The following is a 27,405-nucleotide window of genomic DNA, read 5'->3' as shown; positions in this document are numbered from 1 at the left end:
CGTGACGCGCAGGGTATATAGCGGGGCATGCGCGCCGCGCGGGGGAAGGACGCAGGCCGGGGGGTGAGGGCAGGCGGCCTCCTTGCGCGGGCACGCCGACCTAGCTGCGCTGCTGCTGCCGCTGCTGCTGTCGCTTCGGGCCGCCCGAGGGCCTGGTTTGTGAGGGTGCGCCGGGCCAGGTGGCGTCCGCCCAGCTTCAGGTGAGGTGGGGAGGGCGTGTGGGAGGGGCGGCTCCGTGCCCTGGGGATGGGGCATCGCGCGCGGCAGCAGTGCGCCTCCGGGGCTCGGGGTCACCGGGTGGGGGTGGGGGTACGGCTGCGCCGAGGACCCCGAGCCCGGCCGCGGTTTCGGAAGTCGCTCCGGCGCACCCGCATGCGGACCGGGACGCTGGATGGAGGCGACACCTGGCTACCTGGCCGCGGTGCCACGACGAGGGTTACTTGGTGGCGAGGGAAGAGAAGGCGCAGCTACGGTCCCTTTGGCTGGAGAGCGCGGAATGTGGGAGCCGGAGCAGGATGTCGATAGCCGCATTAAAAGACTGAGAGGTTTCCTGGAGCCCATGAACTCGAGCTCAGAAAAAGCAGAGAGTAGATGGGCAAATCTGGTGGGCAGCTCTCGGGGCGGCTCTGATGGTGCACTGGTGGCTGGACTTTGCTTTTCAGGAACTGAGTCCCTCACCCCACCCTGGCCAGACCACCTCCCAGCTGGAGATAAATGACCCGTATCTTCCGGCCGGCCCGGAGCAGGAGCTGGAGGATGGCAAAGGAGGGACTAACTAAACTCCGACCTGGCTTATCCCGAGGGCATGGCTTTTTAGCTATTTTTGGTCCCTACCGACTGGGTTAGGTGGTCTGGCTCAGGCTGCCCTCTCTTGGTGGGTTAGGGCAATGGGAAAAAATACCATCCAAGCAGTCTATAGTGTGATCCTGGGGTCCAATTGAGTCAAGAAATTTTCCGCAGCTCTGGCTTGTGGCTTCAGTTTTGAGGATCTAGAGTCCGCTGGGGCCTGGGTGTCCGTGAGTATGTGAGCATGATTTGGAGAGTGGCTGAGGGCTGTCCTGGGGGCCTAAGAAAGGGTGGGGGGAGGAGCAGCTTTGACCTGACCCTTCCTCCTGGAGCCTCCCTGGGCTTGGTTTTGTCTGGAGTCACTCTTTCCTAGGAACCCCAGGCCAGTTAGGTCGGCTGCTGGGAAATGGTGGTGGTAATGTGGTGAGTACTGGCCTGGCTTCCTGGTCTCTGTCCCAGCTCTGTTCCTAACTTGCCCTGTGTCTGGAAGAAGGAGTCAGATTAGATCTGTGGACTCTTACCCATAGCATCTACGATTAATCCTTAACTCTTAAAACAAGAGCCATAAAAACTGAGAGAAACTTGATGAAGCAAGAAAAAGAATGTCGAGAATCATAACTTTTAGCACCTGAAATTAAAAACTGCATATTCCATTTCCTGTTGGAGGCTCAGAGGTGAGTTTTTCATAAATTGTGTGATAGCCACTATATAGACTAGTGGTGCTCTTCCTGGATTGCAGGTGTGACTAGAGGGCACCAAACAGAATGATTGGCCTTGTCATTTAGGCAAGAAGACTACATTGAGGTACCAGGGCCCCGTGGCTCTCAGTATTTCATCACTTCAGTATGTAAATACACAGTGCCTGGTCTGTGTTTGGCTCTGCACTTGGCCACTGGAGAGTGCAAAGAGGGGATGGGGCTTGGCTCCTGGAGACACTTGTTGGGGGGGAGAAAGAACATTCATACATAAAGAATAAGACACAAGAGAGGTCACACTGTTGTGTTTGTTCAAGTTCAGAGAAGACAGCACTCTACTAGAGATGGTATAATGTGACAGGAGAATTCCAGGCTTTTGAGCCAGGTAAATCTGTTCACATCCTGGCCCCATCACTCTCCAGCAGGAGACATTTCTTAACTTCTGTAGACCTGTCCTCACTGCTGTGCATCATGTTGTGGTTGTGCCTGGAGCATAGTAGAGGTTTGTGATCATCTACATCATCATTATCATCATCATCTCTGGGATGGAGTGGATTATTTAGGGGGTCCCAGGAGCTGATAGGTAGGTTGGGTTGTAGGAATGGTATGAGCCCAGATGTAGGGTTGATTCGTCACCTCCTTGGGAACATGGATGCAATTTCCATGCCTTTCCGGGTAGGCCTCTTTTCAGTGGCCTGCCAGGGATTGTTCCACATATTCACTGTCCCACAAAGACTTTTTTTCCACCTTTGGTTTTGGGAGCTACTCTGATTCTTTCAGGTAACGGAGATACTCCTTTTCTGGGCTGATAATAGGCAGGAAGGACTAACACTGCGTGTGTATCTGCGCGGATGCGTGCGTGTGTGTTCGTGCATGCGCACGCACAGTAAATTATCAGTCACTGGACTGGTTCGGTTTTCAAACCCTTTCCACCTTCTTCTTCTCTTCCTTACCTGTTCACTCCTCACTCATTTGCAGGAGGACCGTCAATCCATGTCCAATATTTACAGGATCTTGCGATCTAAGTGGTAGTGCCATGAACAGATGTATATGTCTGGAAATTGGGATCTCCTCCAGAATAATTCAGCCTTTTCGTACTTGATGCCTGCAGAAAATAACGCTTAAGCGTTTTGCAGAACCACCCATGATAGGATATTGAACTGGCGGGACTTTGGGAATCTTCGAGTCTAGGCCCTTTGTTTTACAACTAAAGAAACTGGATCTAGAGAGGTTAACTGGTGTTTCCAAGTCACATTGTTTGCTAGTGGCCAAGAGGCTTGATTGAGAGGACCAAAGAAAGGTGCAGTTTCTATTCCTAAGTGTGATGATAAAATTGCTGATAATCCTAGACTTTTCCTTGAAAACATGAAGAAGAAGGAGCCAGTTGTCCCTGTGCTTATTTGGGAAGTTCTCTGCTTGTGTGGATAGAAATTTCTTCTGGAGGAGTCTTCACCCCTCTCTTCCTGACTCCCTGGAGACATAGGAGGGTGGGGAGTGGCTGAGGAAGGGTCATGATGATGGGGCCCCAGGCAGGACTCTCGATGTCTACAATGGGACTTTGCTGACCTCGAGGCTGGCGGGCTGGCAGAATGCCTGCAGATAAGGAGTCCAGAGTCTACCGCCAGCCAGGGGCCTCGTGCCCTCCTGGGGGCAAGCAGGGCAACCTCACCACAAGGTCTCCGAGGCCCAGCTGCCTTGTTCTCACCCTTACTGTGGCCATCGAGGCTCCCAGGGGGGACCCCTTGTTGGGCCCCAGGTGAGATCCAGAGGCAGAGCCCCATGTGGGAGGGAAGGTGGCCACAGAATCAGCCTGGAGAGAGCGCTTGGCATGCCCCTATGTGGGAAACCAAATTCCCTGCCTCAGATCTGACTGTATCACCGGGCCTCCTAACCTTCCTCCAGCCTCAGGCCCAGGAGAGTCCTGGGGTTTGTTGGAATGAGAATGTGACTGACCCAATTTATTACCATTGGGTCCCTAGAGACTCTTACTCAATGCACTCAGAATTAGTAATTAATAAAAAATGTCAGCTAAACGTTGGGAATTTTTTTAAAAATCCATGCTTCAAACAATTCATTTTTCCTTAAAACATGTGCATGCATTTTTTTCTTCCAGTTTTATTGAGATATAACTGACATACAGCACTGTGTAAGTTTAAGGTGTACAGCATAATGGTTTGATTTATATACAGTTATGAAATGAGTGCCACAATAAATTTAATGAACATACAGCATCTCATAGAGATAAAAGATTAAAGAAATAGAAAAAAATTTGTTTTCCTTGTGATGAGAACTCTTAGGATTTAACTCTCAACTTTCGTATATAACCTACAGCAGTGTTAATTATATTTACCGTGCTGTACATTACTTCCCTAGTACTTATTTTTCTTATAACTGGAAGTTTGTACCTTTTGGCTGCCTTCATCCAATTCCCCCACCCCCAGTGTGCATATATCTTTATTTGCCAAAGCTTGATTTAGGGCTAAGCCTTTTTCTTTGGGTCTCTAGGTCCCCTAATTAAACTTGCAAATTGTTTGTATATAAAAATCACACCTGTGATTTTTTGTTTCTTTTCTTTTATCAAATATTTTTACCATATGTCAATTATATCTCAATAAAACTGGAAGAAAAAAATTTTTAATGGAAAAAAATTTTTTCACTAGGCTATATATTCACATAGTTCAAAGATCAGGAGGATAAAAAAGTTGAAAAAGCAACCACACATCCCCCCCAACCCCATACAGTGAAAAGTCTCACCTCTGCCCACCCCACCCCATTTTTACAAATGCTATAAGTTAGCATTTTAGGCATTGTTTAGCACCTTGCTTTTTTCACCTAGCAACTATTCTAGATCTTTCTCCATCGGCACAGAAATACTTTTATTATTCCTTTACCATAGCTGCATATTATTCCAGAATAGGAAAGCAAAAGTAATTTTTAAACCAACATATGTTGCCTCCCTCTCTCCCCCAACTTGGGTTGTTTCCAGTATTTTGTCATTATGTACAGTGCTACAGTGAATAACTTTACAAATGGCATTTCCTATGTGTATGACTACAGAAGAAATTCTCAGAAGTGAGATTGCTGGGTGACAGGATATATACATCTGTTAATTAGTCTCCATTAAAAAATAATAATAGAGCAAGAATTTAAGACATTTGCAAACCAGTCCATGTGCAGAATCCTACTTTTTTAATGCACACACTTAATTTAATCTTTTTTTTTTTTCCATTTGTAACACATCTTTCTAGATAAGCAGTTCTCAGACTTTTTGATCCTAGGATTCCTTAATGTCTTTCATTTACTGGCTATATCTATTATTTACCATGTTAAAAATTAAAACATATAAAAAGTAGTTTATTCATTCACTATTTTAAATGAATAAAATAAAGGTCATTACATGTTAACATAAAAGGCATATTTTTATGAAAAATAACTTTCCAAAATAAAAGAAAGTCAAAAAAGTGGCATTATTTTTACATTTTTGTGCATCTTCAGGATTTTAAAATAATGATTTATTAGATAATAATGAGATAACAGGTTAAAATAGGTATAGCATACATTTGCTGGTAAATACTCAGCGGACAAACCGAGTTAATCTCTGAAAACAAACTGAGTTAATCTCTGAGAACACACATATTTATACCCTAAACTTCTACCTTAGAAATTTTCAGAAAACTTAAGACTGCATAGGCACACATTCATCACACTTCACGTAGCCTCAAAAATGAGAGTGAAAAAGCTTTTAACATCTTAATTTTATAATAAAACTAGTTTTTACCTTGCAGACCTGAAACAGTCTCAGTGACCCTAGGTGTCATCTAAGACCACAATTTCAGAATTGCTCTTCTAGATCACTTAGTTACATTTTTGTAGAAATCAAAACTCTTTCTCCATTTATATTCGTTACTATTTAATTAAATTAGAATCATAGAAACAAACAACTGGCATAAAGAAGTTTGGGAATGGACTTCCCTGGTGGTACGGTGGTTAAGAATCTGCCTGCCAATGCAGGGGACACGGGTTCGATCCCTGGTCCGGGAAGATCCCACATGCAGCGAAGCAACTAAGCCCCGTGCAACACACCTACTGAGCCTGCACTGTAGAGCCCGAGCTCTGCAACAAAAGAAGCCACCACAATGAGAAGCCTGCCAACTGCGACGAAGAGTAGCACCCGCCGCAACTGGAGAAAGCCCCCATGCAGCAACGAAGACCCAACACAGCCAAAAATAAATAAATAAATTTATTAAAAAAAAAAAAAAAAAAAAGTGTGGGAAGAGACACCACAGACTCTTGGTCAATGAATCCTGGACTGATGACAGCAGAGGGGGCCTCTTTGCCGCAGGGATGGGCCCAGCCAGCAGAGCTCAGCTAAGAGAGCTCCCGCTCTGTGAAGACAGGCAAACACTGTCTCTGTTCCAAAGAGGCTTGTGAAATATGTGTGGGGATGAGCTGAGTACATATGGAAACTTAACATGCTATCTGTGGCATTCGTTAAGCTCCATTGAATGGAACAGACAAGAGATACTTAAAGAGGCCAGTAGAAGGCAAGGCGACTGGGGGCAGGAGTGGTCTGGGAAGGCTTCCTAGAGGTGGAATTGAGCGAAGTTTTGAAAGCTAAGAAGAGAGGGAGGGGTCCTGGCCGGGGGAGTTGTGTGAATAATGGCACTGAGATGTATATTCCTGGGGCAGGGGTGGTCACCCTAGGTCAGAGTGGCTGATAGAGGAAAGAGCAAGTGACATGGCTAGAAATTTAGGTTGGATCCAGTTATTTTGAAGGGCTCTGGGGTCTAAGGTACCAGTATTCTCTAAGTCTTAGCTGTTTCTCTATCAAAGACTTGCTGCTCGTTTCAGCAGTGGTGTCTTGGGGTCCAGCCCGCTCTTATCCAGAGCAACTCCAGTGGCCCCAAATCTACATCCTTTGCACCAGTCCACTTACTCCATCCAACCTCCTGCCCCTGATTATCGAGAGTAATGCATACTTACTGACAAGTATAAAGAAGTATGGGAGAAGTCTAATCCTGTGGCCCTGAGGCAACCTCTGTTAATCTGCTCAATCATTTCCTTTCATTTTAAACCTTTTTTTAAAAACTAATTTTAGACTTAAAAGTTGCAAAGAATATAGCAGAGTTCCTTTATATCCCTCACCCCATAGTATAATTATCAAGAACAGGAAATCAACATTGGTACAAAACTTTAAACTACGGGCCTTATTTAAATTTTACCAGTATTTTTGCTGATGTCTTTCTTCTGTCCCAGGATCCAGTCTGCCATCCCATGTTGCATTTAGCTGTTATTTCTCTTTAGTCTCCTTCAATCTGTAACCGTTCCTCTATCTTTCTTCCTTAGAATAAGGTCATGCATTTTAGCAAGAATATCACAAAAATGCTGTTGCATCCTTTTAAGAGCATCGTATCAAGGCATTTATGATGCTGATGTCTCATTACTAGTGATGTTTTCCTGGATCACTTGGTTAAATCGGGGTCTGCTGGACTTCCACACTGGAAAAGTTACTCTCATGTTGAATCCTTCTCTGGTTCAAATCCCTTTCGCCAGGAGGAGCCTATCACCTGATTAGTTCTGACCCATACAGGATCATTTCTCTATCTTAAGGTCAACTAATTTGGTCAGCTGATACCAGCAAAATCCCTTTTGGCAGATAATGTAACCTAATAACAGGAATGATATCTCATTTTCAGGTCCTGCCCATACACAAAGACAAGGGTCATTGGGGGCCATCTTGGAATTTTGCCAACCATAGCAAGAGAGTCTCAGATAAAAGTTATCGAGCCTTAATTCCAGCATCAAAGTATTAGTTTCCTAAGGCGACCCTAACAAATGACCACACTCTGTGGCTTAAAACAACAGAAATATATTAGATCTGGAGGCCAGAAGGTCGAAATCAAGGGGTCAACAAGGCCACATTCACTCTGAAGGCTCTAGGGGGAATCCTTCCTTGCCTGTTCCAGCTTCTGGTGGCTCCAAGTGTTCCTTGGCTTGTGGCAGCATCACTCCCATCTCTGCCTCTGTCTTCACATGGTCTTCTCCTTTGTGTGTCTCTGTGTCCAAATCTCCCTCTCCTTTATCTTATAAACATAGTAATCATTGGATTTAGGGACTACCCTAAGTCCAAGATGACTTCATCTCTGAGATCCTTAAATCATATCTGCAAAGACCGTATTTTTCAATAAGGTTCCATTCTGAGGTTTTGGGTAGATGTGGATTTGGGGGGGTATTATTCAACCCACTACGCTCAGGATGGGGGGAACTGTCCTTTGTAAACTGTGGTTCACAGAGCTGCAAAAGAGAAGGGAGATTTGTTTTTCGACCAGAGTCAGAGAGCAGGCCTGGCTGTTGAGGAGGCAAGGGCCCAGCCTCAGGCTGCCTGCTCCCCTCGTGTTGACACAGATCTGAGAACCAGGTGGGTATTGAGGACTCTGGCTTCAGAGTTCCTACATTCTAGACACTTTGCAATGCCAACAATTCGTCTCTGTGCAAGGAGTTCTCACTGAGTGTTAGTTTCCCTGTAGGAAGGGCAGGGCAGAGATTGTAGTACCCATTTGACAGAGAGGGGGAACTGACTTCAAAGAGTTTCTGTAAATCACAGAGTGTCGGAGCTAGTCTGTGTCTAGTCCAGCAGTCCTGACTAGACTGAAATGTCAGACCAGTGCCCCAGACAAGAGTCAGGTTGATCTGTCAGAACTGCGCGTACAGATACCTGGATCTCACCCAGGAAGCTCTGATTCAGGAGAACTGAGGTGAGGCCCTGCTCACTGGGGCGGCCAGGTTGGGGGACCAGGCACACATGAAGTCCAGCCCACGGCAGATTAGGACTGGAATCCACCTCCAGACTCTTAAGTGAAGATCTTTAAAAAGGGGAGAGAAAAGGCTTCCACTTGGTCATCATTAAGCCTTTCCCAGGCTTCCCTGGTGGCACAGTGGTTAAGAATCCGCCTGCCAACACAGGAGACACGGGTTTGAGGCCCTGGTCCGGGAAGATCCCACATGCCGCAGAGCAACTAAGCCCGTGCGCCACAACTACTGAGCCTGCGCTCTAGAGCCCGTGCTCCGCAACAAGAGGAGCCACCGCAATGAGAAGCCCGCGCACCACAACGAAGAGTAGCCCCCGCTCTCTGCAACTAGAGAAAGCCCGTGTGCAGCAATGAAGACCCAACGCAGCCAAAAATAAATTAATTAATTTTAAAAAAAAGGAATCAAAATAATTTAAAAAAAAAAAGCCTTTCCCATTTCCTAATTGAACTCTAAAATGAACTTTCTTCTTCTTTTTTTTTTTGGCTGCCCTGCACAACTTGCAGGATCTCAGTTCCCCCGACCAGGGATTGAACCCTAGCCACAGCCGTGCAAGCACGCCAAATCCTAACCACTAGAGCACCAGGAAACTCCCTTAACCTTCTTCTTAAAGTAATGCAAGTTCATTGTAGAAACTATAGACTAATAAAAAGATAACAGAAGTTACCGTTAAACCCACCACCAAGAAATAACAGTTTGTTATATATTTTTAATTTTTTCTATGAATGCATACATTTTAAGGAAAACTGGTCTGCTGTACATAGTTCTGTAGACTTTTTTTTTTTTTCACTTAACATGTGAACATCTTTCCATGTTATTATTCCCCCAAATACTTTTTTTTTTAATAGCTCTTTATTGGAGTATAATTGCTTCACAATACCATGTTTCTGTTGCACAACAGAGTGTGTCAGCCATATGCATACACATGTCCCTATATCCCCTCCCTCTTGAGCCTCCCTCCCATCCTCCCTATCCCACCCCTTAGGTCATCGCAAAGCACTGAGCGGATCTCCCTGTGCTATGCTGCTGCTTCCCACTAGCCAACTGTTTTACATTCGGTAGTGTATATATGTTGATGCTACCCTCACTTTGCCCCAGCTTCGCCCTCCCACCCCATGTCCTCAAGTCCATTTTCTGTGTCTACCTCTTTATTCCTGCCCTGCAACTAGGTTCATTAGTACCAATTTTTTTTTTTTTTAGATTCCATATATATGCGTTAGCGTACGGTATTTGTTTTCTCTTTCTGACTTACTTCACTCTGTATGACAGACTCTAACTCCATCCACCTCACTACGAATAACCCAATTTCGTTTCTTTTTATGGCTGAGTAATATTCCATTGTATATATGTGCCACATCTTCTTTATCCAGTCATCCGATGATGGACACTTAGGTTGCTTCCATGTCCTGGCTATTGTAAATAGAGCTGCAATGAACATTGTGGTACATGACTCTTTTTGAATTATTGTTTTCTCAGGGTATATGCCCAGTAGTGGGATTGCTGGGTCATATGGTAGTTCTATTTTTAGTTTTTTAAGGAACCTCCATACTGTTTTCCATAGTGGTTGTATCAATCTACATTCCCACCAACAGTGTAGGAGGGTTCCCTTTTCACCACACCTTTTCCAGCATTTATTGTTTCTAGCTTTTTTGATAATGGCCATTCTGACCAGCGTGAGGTGATACTTCATTGTAATTTTGATTTTGTATTTCTCTAATAATTAGTGATGTTGAGCATCTTTTCATGTGCCTCTTGGCCATCTGTATGTCCTCCTTAGTGAAATGTCTAATTATGTTTTTGGCCCATTTTTTAACTGGATTGTTTTTTTTTTTTGATATTGAGCTCCCTGAGCTGTTTGTATATTTTGGAGATTAATCCTTTGTTGTTTCACCAAATACTAACATTTATTGAGCAATTACTGTGTGTCAGGCACTGTATTTATACTCAGTATCTCATTTAATTTTCTCAGTTGCTCTGAGGGAGAGACCTAGTAGCTTTGTTTTCTTTCTTTTTTTTTTTTTTTAAACTTGGGGAATTTTTTTTTTTTTTAATTTATTTCTTTATGGCTGTGTTGGGTCTTTGTTTCTGTGCGAGGGCTTTCTCTAGTTGTTGCGAGCAGGGGGCCACTCTTCATCGCGGTGCGCGGGCCTCTCACTATCACGGCCTCTCTTGTTGCGGAGCACAGGCTCCAGACGCGCAGGCTCAGTAATTGTGGCTCACGGGCCCAGCCACTCCGCTGCAGGTGGGATCTTCCCAGCCCAGGGCTCGAACCCGTGTCCCCTGCATTGGCAGGCGGATTCTCAACCACTGCGCCACCAGGGAAGCCCTAGCTTTGTTTTCATGTAGGAGGAAAATAAGTCTTGAAGTAGTGACTTGACTCAAAGCCTTGAAGCTAGTAAATACAGATTCAGGATCCGCACTGAGGTCTGTGCATTCAGACCCTAAACTCTTGATCTCTGACTTGAACTACATATATTTTATTGTATGGATTACCTTACTTTAGCAATCCCCTTCTATTGTATGTTTAGATTGCTTGCAGTTTTTCACTGTTATGAGCCCTGAAGGAATGCAAGCTCCAGGAGGGTAGGGATTTTTGTCTTTTTGGTCATTGCTGTATTCCCTGTGCCCACAAAAGTTTGTACTTGATAGATATTTGTTGTTGAATATATACTTCTAACAAATTCCTTAAAGCTGAATACCCCCATTCAGGATAATTTCCATGGGATGAATTTCCACAGTATTGGGACTTTATAAGATGACTTTATTTATTTATTTTTTTAACATCTTTATTGGAGTATAATTGCTTTACAATGGTGTATTAGTTTCTGCTGTATAACAAAGTGAATCAGCTATGCATATACATACATCCCCATATCTCCTCCCTCTTGCATCTCCCTCCCACTCTCCCTATCCCATTCCTCTAGGTGGGCACAAAGCACCGAGCTGATCTCCCTGTGCTATGCGGCTGCTTCCCACTAGGTACCTGTTTTATGTTTGGTAGTGTATATATGTCCATGCCACTCTCTCACTTCGTCCCAGCTTACCCTTCCCCCCCTCCCCGTGTCCTCAAGTCCATTCTCTACGTCTGCGTCTTTTTTCCTGTCCTGCCCCTAGGTTCTTCAGAACCATTTTTTTTTTTTAGATTCCATATATATGTGTTAGCATCCAGTATTTGTTTTTCTGACTTACTTCACTCTGTATGACAGTCTCTAGGTCCATCCACCTCACTACAAATAACTCAATTTCGTTTCTTTTTATGGCTGAGTAATATTACGTTGTATATATGTGCCACATCTTTATCCATTCATCTGTCGATGGACACTTAGGTTGCTTCCATGTCCTGGCTATTGTAAATAGAGGTGCAGTGAACACTGTGGTACATGACTCTTTGAATTATGGTTTTCTCAGGGTATATGCCCAGTAGTGGGATTGCTGGGTCATATGGTAGTTCTATTTTTAGTTTTTTAAGGAACCTCCATACTGTTCTGCATAGTGGCTGTATCAATTTACATTCCCAACAACAGTGCAAGAGGGTTCCCTTTTCTCCACACCCTCTCCAGCATTTATTGTTTGTAGATTTTTTGATGTTGGCCATTCTGACTGGTGTGAGGTGATACCTCATTGTAGTTTTGATTTGCATTTCTCTAATGATTAGTGATGTTGAGTATCCTTTCATGAGTTTGTTGGCAATCTGTATATCTTCTTTGGAGAAATGTCTACTTAGGTCTTCTGCCCATTTTTGGATTGGGTTGTTTGTTTTTTTGATATTGAGCTGCATGAGCTGCTTGTATACTTTGGAGATTAATCCTTTGTCAGTTGCTTCGTTTGCAAATATTTTCTCCCATTCTGAGGGTTGTCTTTTCATATAAGATGACTTAAAAAGTTTTTTTCTGAAAGAATGAATGTGTAAGAAGAGCCAAGCACAATTTTTAAAAGAAAATAGTGAAGTTGAACTTGCTTTACCAGAAAAAATTAAAAATAAAAAATTAAATGTGACATTGACACAGGATAGATACATAGAACAGACCAGAAACGTCCAGAAACAGACCTCAGTACATGTAGGAATTTAGCAAACAACAATGGTATTATTTATCACTAGTTGTGGTGTGATTTTGAGCAAGTCTTCTTAGCCTCAGTATCTGCATCTGTAAAATGGGATTGATACCATATTTCCTCACTTTTAAAATGCTTTTTTGTTTTATTTTCATGTTTCTGAAATAGGGAGGTGTCTCAGTGATGTGTACATGTAATGCAGTATCTTTTTCTGCTCTGAAAAGCTGTCATTGATACTTATAATTAGGGAAGTACTGTGAAATCTAATAAGGTTGTTGAGAAGAGTAAATGAGGTAATGAAAACAAATTGCTTAGCAGAGTACCTGGCAGACGCCAATAAATCCTAGCAATTCTTATTATTATAAAATTAGGGAAGAAAGGATTGTGGATGAGTTACAGCAGTGTTCAGATGCAAATATCAGAGTCCAGTCAAGGCTGGTTTGGGCAAATAGCATGTAAAGCATCTGGCGATTAACCGTGGGAGGCTGGGTTCCTGCTCAGTGGTGCCTGCAGGAACCCAGGCTGTCTTCAATGGATCTTTCTGCTCTGCCATCCTTAGCACATAGGACTTCCTTCTCGTGGTAGTCGAGCCTGTACCTCTGAGCAGTAGGGAGGAAGGGAAAGAGATGGCACCACAGCCCTGCACTTAGATTTCACCGGCAGAACAGCCACCTGTGGCCTTTCTTAGCACAAAGGATGTAGTTGACTTCACCTCTGGTTCTTACCTTTTATAGACTCCACAGTTGAGGTTTACAAGGACAATAGACTGTTCATTAAAAAACATTGGGTTAATTGGCTATTTTTTTGTAAGTTAGATTCTCTTTGTCACGCTATGTCAAATTAAGTTGTAGATGACTTAGAGATTTAAATTTTTTTAATAAAATAAGAAATAGGTATATACTTCTGTAATTTCAGGGTGAGAAAGGGTTTTCCAAGCATGATATTAAAAGCAGAAACCTTATAGGAAAAGTGGGATATATTTGACTTTACTTAAAAATTTTGTCAGTAAGACCAGTTAACGAAATTAAAGGGCAAATGACTAATTAGGAAGAGTATCTGTAACATGTGACAAAAGGTTAATATTTTTACCATACGATGAACTCTTAAGTACACCAATAAAAAAAAAAGTTAAATGGGGGTCAGCAAAAATGGGCAAAGGAGAATGACAGGCAATTTGTAAAAGAAGAAGTATAAATGTTAGTAAACCTGAAGCTGTGTTTAGCCACACTGGTAATCAAAGGAATGCAAATTAAAAGAATGATGAAAATGGTTTTTAACCTATTTGGCAAAGATGGAATCCTATTTTAATGCTCAGCGTTGGTGAGACTCTTATGAAGCTGGCATCCTTACCCACAGGTAGTAGGAGTAGTAAATTAGTTAAATCTCAGAAGGGTAGTTTAACAAATTGTGTAGTGAGTTCTTTTTTTAATTTTTAATTTTTATTATTTATATTTATTTTTTATTTTTAAAAAGTTTTGAATTTTATTTTATTTTTTTATACAGCAGGTTCTTATTAGTTATCCATTTTATACATATTAGTGTATATATGTCAATCTCAATGTAGTAAGTTCTTAATAAATATTTGTTGACTGCAGCCCTGGGGGCAGGGACTGGCCCTGGGCCAACTTGCTCCTGGATCGCACTGATTCCTTTCCTTCTAGGAAGGTCCCCTTCCGCCCTTGGGGTCTTTCCCTATTGCCCTGCTGTCAGGTTGGGCTGGGTGGTGCCAGGAGGCAGCCAGCTCACCTGAAGGCCTTGCATACTAACTACCCCCTGGCTCCCAGGATTTCTGGGTTGTTCTTCCAAAGGCGGGGGAGGGCAGACCCGAACCCAGACCCAAACCCAAACCCACTGTTTTTTTTTGTTTTTTTCATTTTTTACCATCTTTATTGGAGTATAATTGCTTTACAATCGTGTGTTAGTTTCTGCTTTATAACAAAGTGAATCAGTTATGCATATACATATGTTCCCATATCTCTTCCCTCTTGCGTCTCCCTCCCTCCCAACCCTCCCTATCCCACCCCTCTAGGTGGTCACAAAGCACCGAGCTGATCTCCCTGTGCTATGCGGCTGCTTCCCACTAGCTATCTATTTTACGTTTGGTAGTGTATATATGTCCATGCCACTCTCTCACCCTGTCACATCTTACCCCTCCCCCTCCCCACATCCTCAAGTTCATTCTCTAGTAAGTCTCAAACCCACTGTTTTATTCTCACTTTTACTGGAAGCCTGAAAGTTTGGTGTGTATGGGAGAAAGGGAGGTGGGGCACGTGTGTCCTGCTAGTCAGGAGAGCCCTGCAAATCCCAGGGAGCGGGCTCTACTGCCGGCTACCCTCCTCCTTTCCTGGAAACGAGAGGGCTCCCGGCCAGCCCCCGGGACTCGCTTTTCTCAGAGCACAGAGTACGTGAGGCTTGGGGCGAGGTGGAGCCGTGCTGGCCTGCAGGGAAGCTGGCCCGGCTTTCTCTACCAGGGATGAGCCAGCGGCAGAAGGCCCTGGACTCCCTCCCTGCCTCTCCTCCTCTCCCCCTGCTTCCTGAAGGCGGGCCAGTGACATTGATTAGCGTATGTATATTTCAGTGCTGACCATTTCCCCTCTGAGAGGCTGGGCAAGTTCTCAGGATACCAGGTCCCTGGGGAGTTTCCCAGGTTAGCAAGCCACAACTGTTCTCATCACCTTTCCCAGAAAAGCGCAAAAAGTACAAAGTCGCCTGCTCCCCCAGACTCGGGCCACCAGCCAAAGTGCCCTCTGGGACAGCCTGACCAGCCCTAGGAACAGATTCTGTCCCCGTTCCTGTTCCTCCCGCCACGGTCGCCCCCTGCCATCCACCAGACGCCGTGGAGGTGCTTCCCATGGCAGAGGCCTTGAGCATGGGTAAACCGTGGCGTGCACCGCTCTGCTGGCCTGATTCTGCCTGTGACCTTGGCTACTCACACCAGTGCCTCTTTTTGGCAGCGGCCACGAGCCCCTCCCCGCCCCCCGCACTTCAGGATATGTTCAGTTGGCACATTGAGAGAGATTGTGAGCAGCGGGACCGGGACTCAGAGTTTCCATGACCAGCTGAGAAATTCTAGAAGCAGCCTGTACTTGCGGGGTTTCCTTTCCTTTTCTCTCCCTGCCATGGGGAAAAGTTAATGTGGAATTTTCGGCAGGGCGATCAGATGGTTGCCTGTCCTCGGCACGTTTGCTTCCAGGATGGGGAAGGACGGCTGCCTGTCTGTGCCTCTCCCACCACCTTACTTTCGGGTCTCCCACCCCACCTTATGTTCTACTTTATTTTATTTTATTTTTTTACCTTATGTTTTATATTCCAACTCCAGACAGACTTCTCTGGCTCTCTGGGGGTCTTCAGCTCTCTTGAAGCTGCAGGAGAGGGTGTCCCTCCCCCTATAATTGCTAATAGTTCGACTGGGGGTTGAGATCAAAGAACAGTAAGGTTCTAAACTCGGGGGCCCTGGACAAGGGGGTCGTGGGAAGTTAATACATCATTCAGCACATATCCTTTGGGGGCTCTCCCGGTGCCAGGCACTCACTCCTCCAGGCTCAGGGAAGAAAATAGGCGTGAGTCTCCACCATTGTGCAGTTTACAGTCAGTAGGAGGAGATAGATAATAAATATGTAAAAAAAAACAAAACAAAAGAAGGAAGACTCTGTAAAATAGTGATATATGGTAAGAAGAAAATAAAACAGGGTGTTGGGATTCTGAATGACTTGGGAGTAGGCTTCTTTTTTTGAAACCAGATGGCCCTCCGCTTTGAGAAGGTGACCTTTGAGCTGAGACTTGATATGAAGATCTAGGGGAAGGGCATTCTCAGCAGAGGGAACAGCAAGTGCAAAGGCCCTGAGGTCAGAATGCGCTTGGTGTGCTAAAGGAACAGAAAGAAGGCCAGGGTGGCTGGATCCTGGTGAGGTCAGTGGGGTTAGCAAGGGCCAGACCTCACAGTGACTTATAGGCTAGGAAAAGTGGTTTAGATTTGATTCATTTGTTGTTTTGTTGTTTTGTTTTGTTTGGCTGCGGCACACAGGATCTTAGTTCCCCAACCAGGGATCGAACCCGTGCCCCCTGTAGTAGAAGCGCAGAGTCTTAACCATGGACCGCCAGGAAAGTCCCAGATTTGATTCCACTTGTACTGAGAAGCCATCGTGGGTTCAAAGCAAAGGAAGTGCTGTGATCAGATTTGTACTTTAAAAGGGTGACTCTTTCATTGAGCTATACACTTAAGACTTGGGCACTTCACGTGTATATATGTTACACTTAAAAAGAGAGAGAAGGGACTCAGACAGTTTGGGGGTAAGTGCTCAGTGGAAGCTGGAAGCCTGGTTAAGAGATTTTATTTTATTTTAGTATTTTTATTTCAACCAGCATTCGACATTTCCTTCACTCAGATTTCCTGTCTTCAGATTCAGACAGTCCTTCCAGTCTTCTGGAGGAGAGGTCTTGAGGAATGAATTGGTCTTGTGAGTAGCACCCAAAAAGGCAGTTATTGAAAACTTGTAATATACACTCAGTGCTAATGTTGCTGTAGTTCATTCACTTTGGTTTATACTATTCCAGTGTGAAAGTTCGTAGTTTGTTTATCCACTCTTCTGCTGATGGGCTTTTGGGTTGCTTCCAAAGTTTTTGTTACTGTGAATAGTGCTGCCGCAAGAATTCTTATATCTGTCTTTTTTTTTTTTTCCTTTCTGTTTGGAGCTGAAAGTCACCCAAACTAGAGGATGTCTGAGTTGCAAGCTAAAAATCAGAAACCCTTTCCAGGTGGCATTCTGATTGCCCCTTGGGGTTGGTGTTGGCAGGAGAGGGTAAGCCTTTAAGTCTGGTTAGAATGTTGATCCCTTTTTAATAGGCAAGCAGTTTGTGGGGGGGGGGGCAAGTGGAAATACATCGTGTTGTTAAGGGAAGTCACTTTTGGCACCATGTTGTCTAGAGACTGCTGCCTTGAGGGGTATTTTAACCTGAGAAAGGGGAGCTTGTCCATGTGGGTCTTTTGCTGTCCCTGATCTGTATCTGAGGATGATTGCCTTTGCTCTGGAATCCATCTGAGTGTGCTTTGACAGCCCCTCTCTAGAGCTCTGGCCGGGCAGAGATGGAGAAGCAGAAGGGCAAAGTATTGGGGTCCGTATTGCTGTCGTTAGCACCTTTGGCAAGAGGGAGCATTGAGAAGACACTTGTGCATTCCTGCCCTTGAGCCCTTGGCCCTAAATACTGCATCTCCAGTGCACTGTATCCCAGCCGTCCTGCACTCTCTGGAGAAGTGAGGGTATGTCTGTTTACATACGCATTTGTATTTACATATTCGAGCAGCAAGTATTTACTTAGATCCTATCAACTTCCTAGGATTGTTATGAAACCACCAAGAAAGTTAACTGCAAGTGTTAGGAGTGTCATTGTGAGACAGTACACCATTGAGACAGAGTGGTAGGATTGAGAGGAGGATGGGGTAGGACTTGTGCTGGGGAGGATTTGGGGTGGACCAGAGATGGTGCTTTTTCCTGCAGTTCATCCTCTTTTAAAAAAAAAAACACAACACATCCAGGCCCTTCACACTTGTGGAGAGAGTGCTTGGAACACATTCGGACTACATTCAGCTTTCTGACCGATGTTTCTACCATATGTTAATCAGCCTTTCCAGTCCTGGTCCTGTGGGCCATGTGGAGACAGGAGGGTGCAGGGGTGAAAGGGAGCAGGGGCAGGCATCTCAGGTGGAGCCCAGGGTCCCGGCCAGAGAGTAGTGGCAGCTGAGGGTGAAAGGTGATGGCAGCCTAGTTGGAGGGAACCTTGCCTGCCAGGCAGAGGGACTCAGCTTTGCTGTTGGGTAGGGGAAGTGATGGAAGGTAGGTATTTTAGCACGATCCTCGGAGGGGACAGGATGGAATGGAGCGGGCGTAAGTGACTAGTGTGGGTGGTGTGCTGCAGTGGTTTCTCCTCCTGAAGCCCGAGAAGAGGGGCGCTCTGGTCACGTGGTGAGGCCCATGCTGAGGAAGCAGAGGATGAGGGAAGGCCTTTCACCTCAGTAATCCCATGATGACTGCCAGGGACCTTGGGCCAGGGAATGAACCATGTGGGAGGTTTGGGAAATGGGAGGGAAAGTGGAGGAATTATGATTCAGGCATGTAATTACTCAATCTCCCTCTGTTTCTTGCCACCTTCCTGTCTCTGGTTTGGAAATACGGGCTTTTTCCTCTTTTTCCCAATAACCCTCTTTCTCCTGAGAGTAGGGCTCGTTTATGACTCATGCTGGGAAATATAAGGCCCAAGATGCAGCCTGTGCCTTCCTACCCGGGCCCTGGCCATGTGCTCATGCGCGGTAACTGAGGGAAGGGGCTGCCACTGCACAGCAGTGGTCCTTGCCCTCTCTGGTGAAGAAATCTGGTAATCTAACGACCTTCCCCGGAGAACAGTGGTCCTCAGACCTCCGTGTGCATCGGGATCACCTGGAGAGCTTCCTCAAACACAAGATTGCTGGACCCCATCTGGAGTCTCTGATTCAGCAGATTCGGGTGGGGCTGAGAATTTGTATTTCCAACAGGTTCCCAGGTGATGGTGATGGTGCTGGTCCGGGGACCACACTCTGAGAACTACTTTCCTAGAGAAATTATCACTCCCAGTTCAGCATCTCAGCTGAAGAGATGGCGCGGTCAGAATCTTTGAGGAGGAGTGGGGGAGGCTTGCACTGGCTTAAGGATGGGAGGGTTTAAATGGGGGAGATAGTGGTGCAGCAGGACACGGAGGGAGGGGGATGGGTGGGCTGGCGTCAGGGCAGGGAGAGTCTTTGCTGTAGGCAGAGCAGTGGAGCTCTCCTCCGGCCTGGCTTCTAGTAGAGAGAGGTTCCCTGCACCAGGAAAACCAAGCGTGCCTCTGCCTGCTGTAGCCCAGGGTCTTGTAAGGGGTCACTGTCTGGAAAGAGCCCACCTCCCTTCTCAGAGGACTCTTCTTAGCCATTTTGGGACTTCTGGTGAGAGGCCCTCGGTGGCACAGTCTGCCCACACAGTGTTGCTGCCTGGGAGTTGGAGTTGGCGTTTATGAATGACCCTCCTGCTATAGCAAGAGAGTTGAGGTCTCAGCCTGATTGAGGAAATGATGGGGGGGGGCGGTGGAGGGCGGTCTTTTCCAACTCACTCTGATGCTTATGGTTACCAGGACAGTGATGTGGCTTGTTTCTCTCCTGGTAACCACTAAAGAAGAGCCTCTGCAGGTCTTTAATGGAAAACCGCGGGGCCAGCAGCCCCAAGGGGCAGGCCAGCACCCCAGGCTGGATCGAACCTGGGGAAAAGAAGCCTTGCTCTTTAGACCAGACTGGGTGCTGTGTTCTCCCACCTGGAACCCAGGGAACCTCCTACCTGGGCTCCTGGCTTCTGTTCTTGCGCACCTCCAGTCTGTTCTCCACACTGCAGCCAGACCAGTATACTAAAAACACAGATCTGGTGGTACCTCTGCTGAAAATGATCCCCACTGCCCTCCAGATGGGGTCTAGCCACCTTCACGTGGCCTATAGGCCTGTGCCTGCCCTGGCCCCTGCCACATCCTCTTGTGCACACCTGGTCTCTTCAGTTCTTAGAGGCAGCTTCTTGGCCGAGGCATTCCACAGGAAGCTGCATCTTTCTGGAACATTCCGCCCCATCCCCACCCTGTCAGCTTCACCTGGCCCACTTTTACACGCCCTCGAGGTCTCAGCTAAAATAATGTCTCTTTCTGGAGGCCTCCCCTGACCCCTGACACTAGACTTGACCGCCCTGCTGTGTTCTCCAAGCTTCCTGTGCTCCTCGTCCTGACCTGTGGCAGACGGTTTGTTTGGCTTGTTCCCCAGGCATCCACGCTGAGGCAACCCTGTGGTTTACTCTTGTTGTCCTGGTGTGTTTACTAATAGCGCCTCCTTTCACTATCAAGTGCGTTACTTCGGATAATAAATTATGGTCCAAGCTACTAAAAGTAGAGAATCAAAAAACAATATTTTCCAGACATCCTTTCACTGGAATTCCCAATGTGACATGCATTCTGCCAATTAGCTACACTCCATCTAGTCTTAAATATGTGGATATCCTCTTCCTCAGGATGGACCCTGGGACATCCATTTGCTGGTGTGGATCATGGCAGTTGCGGCATAATCCTGGAGCAGGCAGCTTCCTTGTGCCGTAGCTTCCTGATGGTGGCGGGGGGCAGCAGCTCCTTGGCCGACTGGCTCTGCACTGTGATTTTGGGAGTAGCTCCTGGACACTCAGTCTAGAGTCTGTTTCTTCAGCTCTTCCCATGATTCTCTGGGCCATTTAATATGTTACACAAAATCTCTTTCTGCTTAGATTGCCTAACTGAACCCGGATCAATACACAACCCTTGTCATCATTGTTCTTGTAAGTGGCTTGTTGAATTGTTTGCTTTCCCTGCTCTGTGAGGGCAGGTACTAGGCATTCCCTAGCATTATTCCCGGTATGAAACCGGTAGGCAATGAATATGTATTGAATGAATGCACTCTTGGACTGAGTTTTTTAAAGTCCGGCAGGTGTAGCTAGCCTTTTGTTCAATGAATATAAACAAAATTGAAGGAATGAGGATTGTTTAGTCTAGGGTAATAAGTGGTCTGGACATCTGACTTTGGGGAATGTCTGAAGGCCCCGGGGCGGGGTGGGGAGCTGTGGTAGTGGGTGGGTTAGAATGTCTGTGGAAGGAGGCACTGAGCTACCTGTTCCTCATCAAGCTGTAGGGGCGATGCCAGCAGACATCAGTTAGATGGGAGGTTGGACTTGGCATCTTCCAGCAGAAATTCTCTGCTTCTCCCCACTCGTGTGCCCAGCACTGGTCCAGACACTATGTTATGGGGAAGCATAAGGGGAGGACCCCCTTGCCTTCAAGGAACAAAAATCTGTCTGGAAGGCTCCCTGGGAGACTAGGTCATTAGGAGTCTAAAGTAGCTGGAGATCAGTGCTCAAAGGGTAGTCCCAGAAGGCTTTCTGGAAGAGGAGGTAATCCAAGAATAGGCAGGTTCAGGTCTAGGTGAGGGGATTGGCCTGAGAGCTTGGAGGACAAGGAACAGAAGGAACAGACCTAAGTACACGCTGTGCTATGTATGACCTTTAAGCTCTCTCTCGTTTATCAGAATGCCCCTGAGAGCCTGGACATTTCATAGCCTAATTGTGCTGGGGGCATATGGTAGGTTAGTGGCAGGCCCCAAGTTTGAACCCAGGCCTGCCCAACTCATCATGCTGTCTGATTTAGCCACTAGATCATACATTTTACTTATTTATTTGACCCTGAATAACAAGTTGGGAAGTTTTGCTTCAAATGGGTGACGTAAGTGGTGGATGTGAGTACCTTGTTTCCCAAGCCACATGCCGGGCCCCGTGGTCTGACAAACAGGAGTGGACTTAGAGGGACAATAGGTCAGAATTTTGCAATGGAGTGTCTGGGAAATGTTGATGGATGAATGAGAATAGAGGTGACTCTTGCCCTGGCCTCTGGTAGGGGGAGTCCTGCAGGCTCCTGCTTACCGGGTTTCCTGACTCAGTTGGTTTTGGAAGGTTTCCTTGCTCTGGCAAGCCCAGGCTCCGCTGGGACGGTGGAGCCTGGCAGATGCACAACTCTCCCCTGCTGGTCCAGCCCTCAGGGCTCAGCATGTGGCTAAATCAGCCATCCCAGCCGCCTGTGCTGGCTGTCCAGGGCCCTGACGCCGCTGGCCTCTGCCCTTCCCAACCTCCCTCCCACGGGCAGTGACTCGCACAATGGGGGCTCAGTAAATATTGGTCCATGAACAGCAGGCTAGTGGTTCTAATTTTGTTCTCTGCTTCTGGGTCACCACTCTTTTTTTTTTTTTTTTTAAAGTTTTCTCATCCTGCCTCTCCCAGCGATGTGAGGTTTCATGAGGACAGTATAGTAAGTGGGTCACCAGTTCCAGGTACCCCCACGGCCCTCCTCCCTGCCAGCTCTCCTACGCTGTCAGTGGAAATCTCCCAACCTGGGTGGCCTTTGGTTGAGCCAAAGCCTGAGGCTAAGGTTCTGGAAGTGCGAGCTGGAAGAGGAGAGAGCACATCCTTTTAGGGTATGTGGGAGAGCAGTTAGGAGGGAGGGCCTAGGGAAGCAGGAGAAGAATGGGCCTGTTGAGCCCTGGGCCTGTTGGGCAAGGCCGAGGACTTGCTTTCAGGCCGTGATATTTGCACTATACTTGGGAGGGAGTTTCATCTTGTCCGAGAGGAGAGTGGCATCTTGGACAATGTTCATTTGGTAGGCGGGGAGGACCATAGGCTTGGTAGTTTTTCTCAAAGCTTTTTGGACTCCAGAGAGCCTGTAGGGGGGTATGTACTTGAGTACCATGCTGAGAGACTGTTGGTTTTCTCACGGTGTCTATGGGGACTTACACAGAGAACTGTATCTTTGTTAGTTTGACCATGAGTGCTGGGAGTACACTAATTGTTTATAGAACACTTGGCAGTTTGTGTAGTCCAATTATTAATTTTACAGCTTCTAGGTTTTGTCCCATACTTAGAAAGTTCTCCCTAACTCCCTGATTATAAAAAAAAATCACCCATGTTTTCTTATATTGTTGTACCTACACAACCCATTGGGACACATCAATGATGCATTTAAAAAGGTTAAAAACAAAACAAAACAAAACACTCCAAATCCCACCACTCAGAAATAGTCATCACTAATATTAGGTGAACATTATTCCAGACAACCTTCCAGACATGCTCACAGATAAATGCATATAGAGAAATAGATATAAATACTCCAAAACGTAGGAGCAAGTGACAAATTAGGAGATTGGGATAAACATATACATACTACTATATATAAAATAGATAACTAATAAAGACCTACTGTATAGCATAGGGAACTCTACTCAATATTCTATAATAACGTATATGGGAAAAGAGTCTGAAAAAGAATATATATACATACATATATATATATACATATATAACTGATTCATTTTGCTGTACACCTGAAACTAACACAACATTGTAAATCAACTATACTCCAATAAAAATTAAAGAAAATACTCCTATAAAAAAGTATTAAAACTTCCCTGAATGTAACCAAAGAAAAAGAAACTATAGTAAAATTAAAGGAATTATTAAACTATGAAGAAATGTGTCTTTCACAAGAGAGATGATTTCCTAAAACACCCCAAAAAGGCTAAAAAAAAAAGCTTATGAGTCATATCTATAATTACTTGTTTCCATTTTAGATGGTATTTATTGACTCTGCTATGAAAAATGAGGACATTCGCTTTTTTTTCTTTTTTTGGCTGCGTTGGGTCTTCGTTGTGGTGCGCAGGCTTCTCATTGCGGTGGCTTCTCTTGCTGCGGAGCATGGGTTCTAGGTGCGCAGGCTTCAGTAGTTGCAGCACGCAGGCTCAATAGTTGTGGCACATGGGCTAGTTGCCCACGGCATGTGGGATCTTCCCGGACCAGGGCTCGAACCCGTGTCTCCTGCATTAGCAGGCGGATTCTTAACCACTGCACCACCAGGGAAGTCCCAGGACATTAGCATTTTCACATTTTTTTCTCATCTCCTTTCTTTCCATCTCTTGATTGTATTAATTATATTATTAAATTGTCCATGATTATAACATTTAGATTCTGTCCTATAACTGTAATCCCCATAGTTTTAAATTATTTCTTATTTGAAGGGTTTTAATGCTTACCCATGGTTTTTGCATTCCTGAGCCTTCATTTTATTTTTCTACTAATTAGCTGCATTTCATTATCATGTCATTTTCTTCCCCCCTAGAAAGGGGACTGAAGTCTCTGACTTATTTCATGCTTGAGAATTTCTGCCTGTTGTCTTTACCAATTTGTACGACATCACAGCTGGGAATAATATTCATTGGTTCATATTTTCTTTCTCTCAGAATTATGTAAACACTGTTGCATTTCTTCTGATGCTAAATGTTGCTATGGAGAAGGTGAGGGCAGTCTGAATTTTCTGCCACTTAAGAGAAGTTTTAGTACATTTCACAGTTTTTGGAAGAAAATATTATGGGACGGGGGAGTTTCTTCTGGATACCTGCAAAAGTCTTCTTTTTAAGTTTGGTAACTTCGCTAGGCAGTGTCCCAGTGTTGAGCCTTCTGCATGAAGTTTTTGTGGAGTACAGTGTATTATTGCAATCATCAGATTCTGTTTTTCCTTTCATTTCAGGGAAATCATGTGTTTTTTATCTTTGAACATATTTTTTATTCCAGTCTCAGGCTCTCTACTTCAGGAACACCAGTTATCCTGGCGTTGGTGTCATGTTGTCACTATGTGCTTTAATTTGTCTTTTCCATCCGCATTCACTGTGCTTATCTCAAACCTTCTTTTGTCAGTATCTCTATTTGAAATTTCTGGCAGAATTCTGTTCTCCGTTCATTATAATCTATGTATTAGTTCTTCAGTGATGTTTCGTTGGTCTTTTTTGGGTAAGCCTGCATCTCCTTTTGTTTTACAGCCCCACCTCTGAGCCCTGGTTTTATTGTGCGCATGTTCTAATTGAGTTATTCCACAGAGTGGGCAGTTTTGAGGGATTGCTGTCTCTGGAGTGATGTTTTCCTTTCCATCGACATCTTTGTCTCCGCATGGTTGGCCTGCTGTTTCTTCTCATCATATTCATGCTAGTGCCTTTTGGCTCTTTTGGCTCTAAAATAAGGCAGTGACTTTCTTCCCACCACTTTGAGGCTGGTTTGTCCCCCACCCCAGTGACAGCAGTGCCGAGTGCTGGGTATTTATGGTGTGTTCTCTGTAGCCTGAGTTGGGGGTGGAGGGCATGGATCGGGCCTGTGTTCTGCGACTGTGGTGGTGGCCCCGGTGGCGGCCCTGGACTGGGGAGGTGCTGTTGGAGGGGGAGGAGGACCCACTGGAATTGGACAGCTTCCCCAGTTCAGCCTGCAGCCTTGCAGCCCTTATTTCCCTCAGAGAGAGTCAGCCCATTGTTCTTGTTCCCCTGCCACCTGTTTCTTTGTTTCCCAGCACCTTTTCCCACTACTCCCCAGTGGAAGGGCAGGAAGACTTGGCGGCAATCTGCCTCTCTTCAGATCTGGGGTGGTTTAGTGAGAATCCTCCTGGGGCCGGGCCAGGGCTGGGAGACTAGCCACGTGTGGTGCCTCCTGCATTCCTTTCCTTGCCTCTGGTTTGGAAGTTATTATACCAGATTATGTCTCTTTCCTTGTTTGCTTGCTGTGGGTGACTATTTTTTTTTTTTTTTTGGCTTGCTTTTTACTATTTTTTTTTTTTTAACTCAAAAGTTAGTTATCAGTTGAAGGAAAAATGCTGCCATTTCAGTTCTCCATCTTAATTCAGAAATCTTTATTTTTATATAGTGTTTCAACATACCTTATCTTTCTTAGTACTCAAAGAAAGCTCTGTGGATTTGTTTTCCTCTTTCCAATATAAGGAAGGCGACCTAGTGAGATCAGTGAGGTACAGTACAGATTGGACTTCTCCCACCAAGCCCAGTGGTCCTTCTGTTGCCAGAGCTGCACTTTTCCTAGTTACCAGCACCCACGGCAGGGAAGACAAAGGCCAAGATTTTTGAGTCCTCAGGGCCTCCACCTCCACCCTGAGGCCTGGCTTTGTCTTCGGTCTGCAATTTTCGGGGATTTTTATACACCTCTCCTGAGGTAGGCTCTGGAAGTTGCCCCCTTGGCTCACCCAGACCATGTGTGTCTGTTTTACCCCTCACTGGTTAACCTTTCGTGGGGAGTGTCCACTGGGGAGACATTCCTATTAGGCTGACAGGTCACAGCCTTAGAATGGGGAGGGGATGGGGGCTGGAGGAAGACCAGTCTATTTGACAGTCCTCTGCAGCAATGAGCTGTGGGGAGAGAGCCCCCAGGGGCGTGGCAGCTGCCTTGTGGTAGTTAGTTGGGTACTGAGAGCACAGGTACCTCAGAGACCCCCTGCTGTCTGTCCCCAAGAGGAATATAAGAGAACTTGATGCCTCTTTTTACATCCTTTGGATTTCAAGTGGGGAGGAGACAGTTGAGGAGAAGGCTTAAGGTGATTCACTAAGGCCAGTGAGTAGTGCAAACAAGGACTTCGGGAGCCATCATTCATGTCACTGTAGCCTCTCCTTTTCCCCTGCCCCCTCACCTGCACCTCCTTATCCACCCCTCTGACCCCCGTGGTCATTCTCTAGTGTGCACCATCAGTCTTTTCTCAGTTTTAACTCAAGTGCTTTGCAAAAGCCCAATTCAGACTGCCCTTGCACACACGCCACGCCTTGGCCTGCCGCTGACTAGCATTGCAGCTGAAGAGTTCGAGTCTTCCCATTCACTGTGCTCCCACATAGCCCGTGCTTTGAGGGGGCACAGAGTAGGCATACGGTGCTGCACAGAGGAAGTAGGGTCCCAAACACATCCTTTGCCCATTTCCCGTGACTTACCAGTTGGCCTTGGAAACCGCTGTGCCTCAGCCATGTTTGTCTCTGGAGCGTTAGATCTTACCTTCCGCGTTCCATTCCTCGGCCCAGAGGAATCCGAGAGGGAGAACGGTGGGCTGTCTGGCCACCTCGTGGTCAGTGAAGAGAGTGGGTGTTGGGAGGCCCAGCGGCTCCCAGGCCCCCCGGGTCTCTGTTGCCTCTTCTGCTCACATCAATGTCCAATCCCTGGACCAGGCATCACGGAAAGTCACTACTCTGTCCCCACGAAGAGAAGTAAATGTTTGCTCATCTCTGAGACAGGGAGTGGGCATGGAAAAAATGCAGCATGGTAAATATAAGAGTAAAGTTATGTCCACGGGACAGAAGTGCCACTTCCAGAATGAGATATTTCTGAGCCAAGTGAAGGGACCACAGGCAGGTGGAATCTGATTTAGGAGCCTCCAAGGTAGGAAGGCACTTCTGAAGCTCCACAGAGGGTCCAGAGCAAAAGCATCTCCTGTCGACTCTCACCTCACCCCACACCCGACCCCGCCCCGGGGAGGGTTGGGTCTGGCGCCTTGAAGACAGACCTAAGGCACTAAAATAATTTACTTCTTGGAACCTGAGCCAGGTGAACAAAGGGGTGGAGAAGACTCCAGCTTCTCTTTAGTCGGGGAGCCTGGTCCTCTGAGCCAACAGCATACTCGAGCTTTTGTCTGTCGGCAGCTTGTTTTTAAT

General features: G+C 45.9%; 1 protein-coding gene across 2 annotated transcripts in view; it reads left to right on the top strand.

The window, feature by feature from the left end:
• The first annotated feature begins 30 nt into the window (after nucleotides 1–30).
• SLC39A14 (solute carrier family 39 member 14) overlaps nucleotides 31–27,405 on the top strand; it is a 46,630-nt gene continuing 19,255 nt past the window's right edge. Inside the window, exon 1 of one of the 2 annotated variants that reach the window (XM_082402605.1) lies at nucleotides 31–200. The gene's annotated coding sequence lies outside the window, so the exon portion shown is untranslated. The remainder of the gene's footprint in view (nucleotides 201–27,405) is intronic. The other variant, XM_082402604.1, reaches the window with a different exon arrangement.

Source organism: Balaenoptera borealis (assembly GCF_965194805.1).
Source record: "Balaenoptera borealis genome assembly, chromosome: 8".
NCBI lineage: Eukaryota > Metazoa > Chordata > Mammalia > Artiodactyla > Balaenopteridae > Balaenoptera > Balaenoptera borealis.
This window is presented reverse-complemented; position numbering and strand designations above follow the sequence as displayed.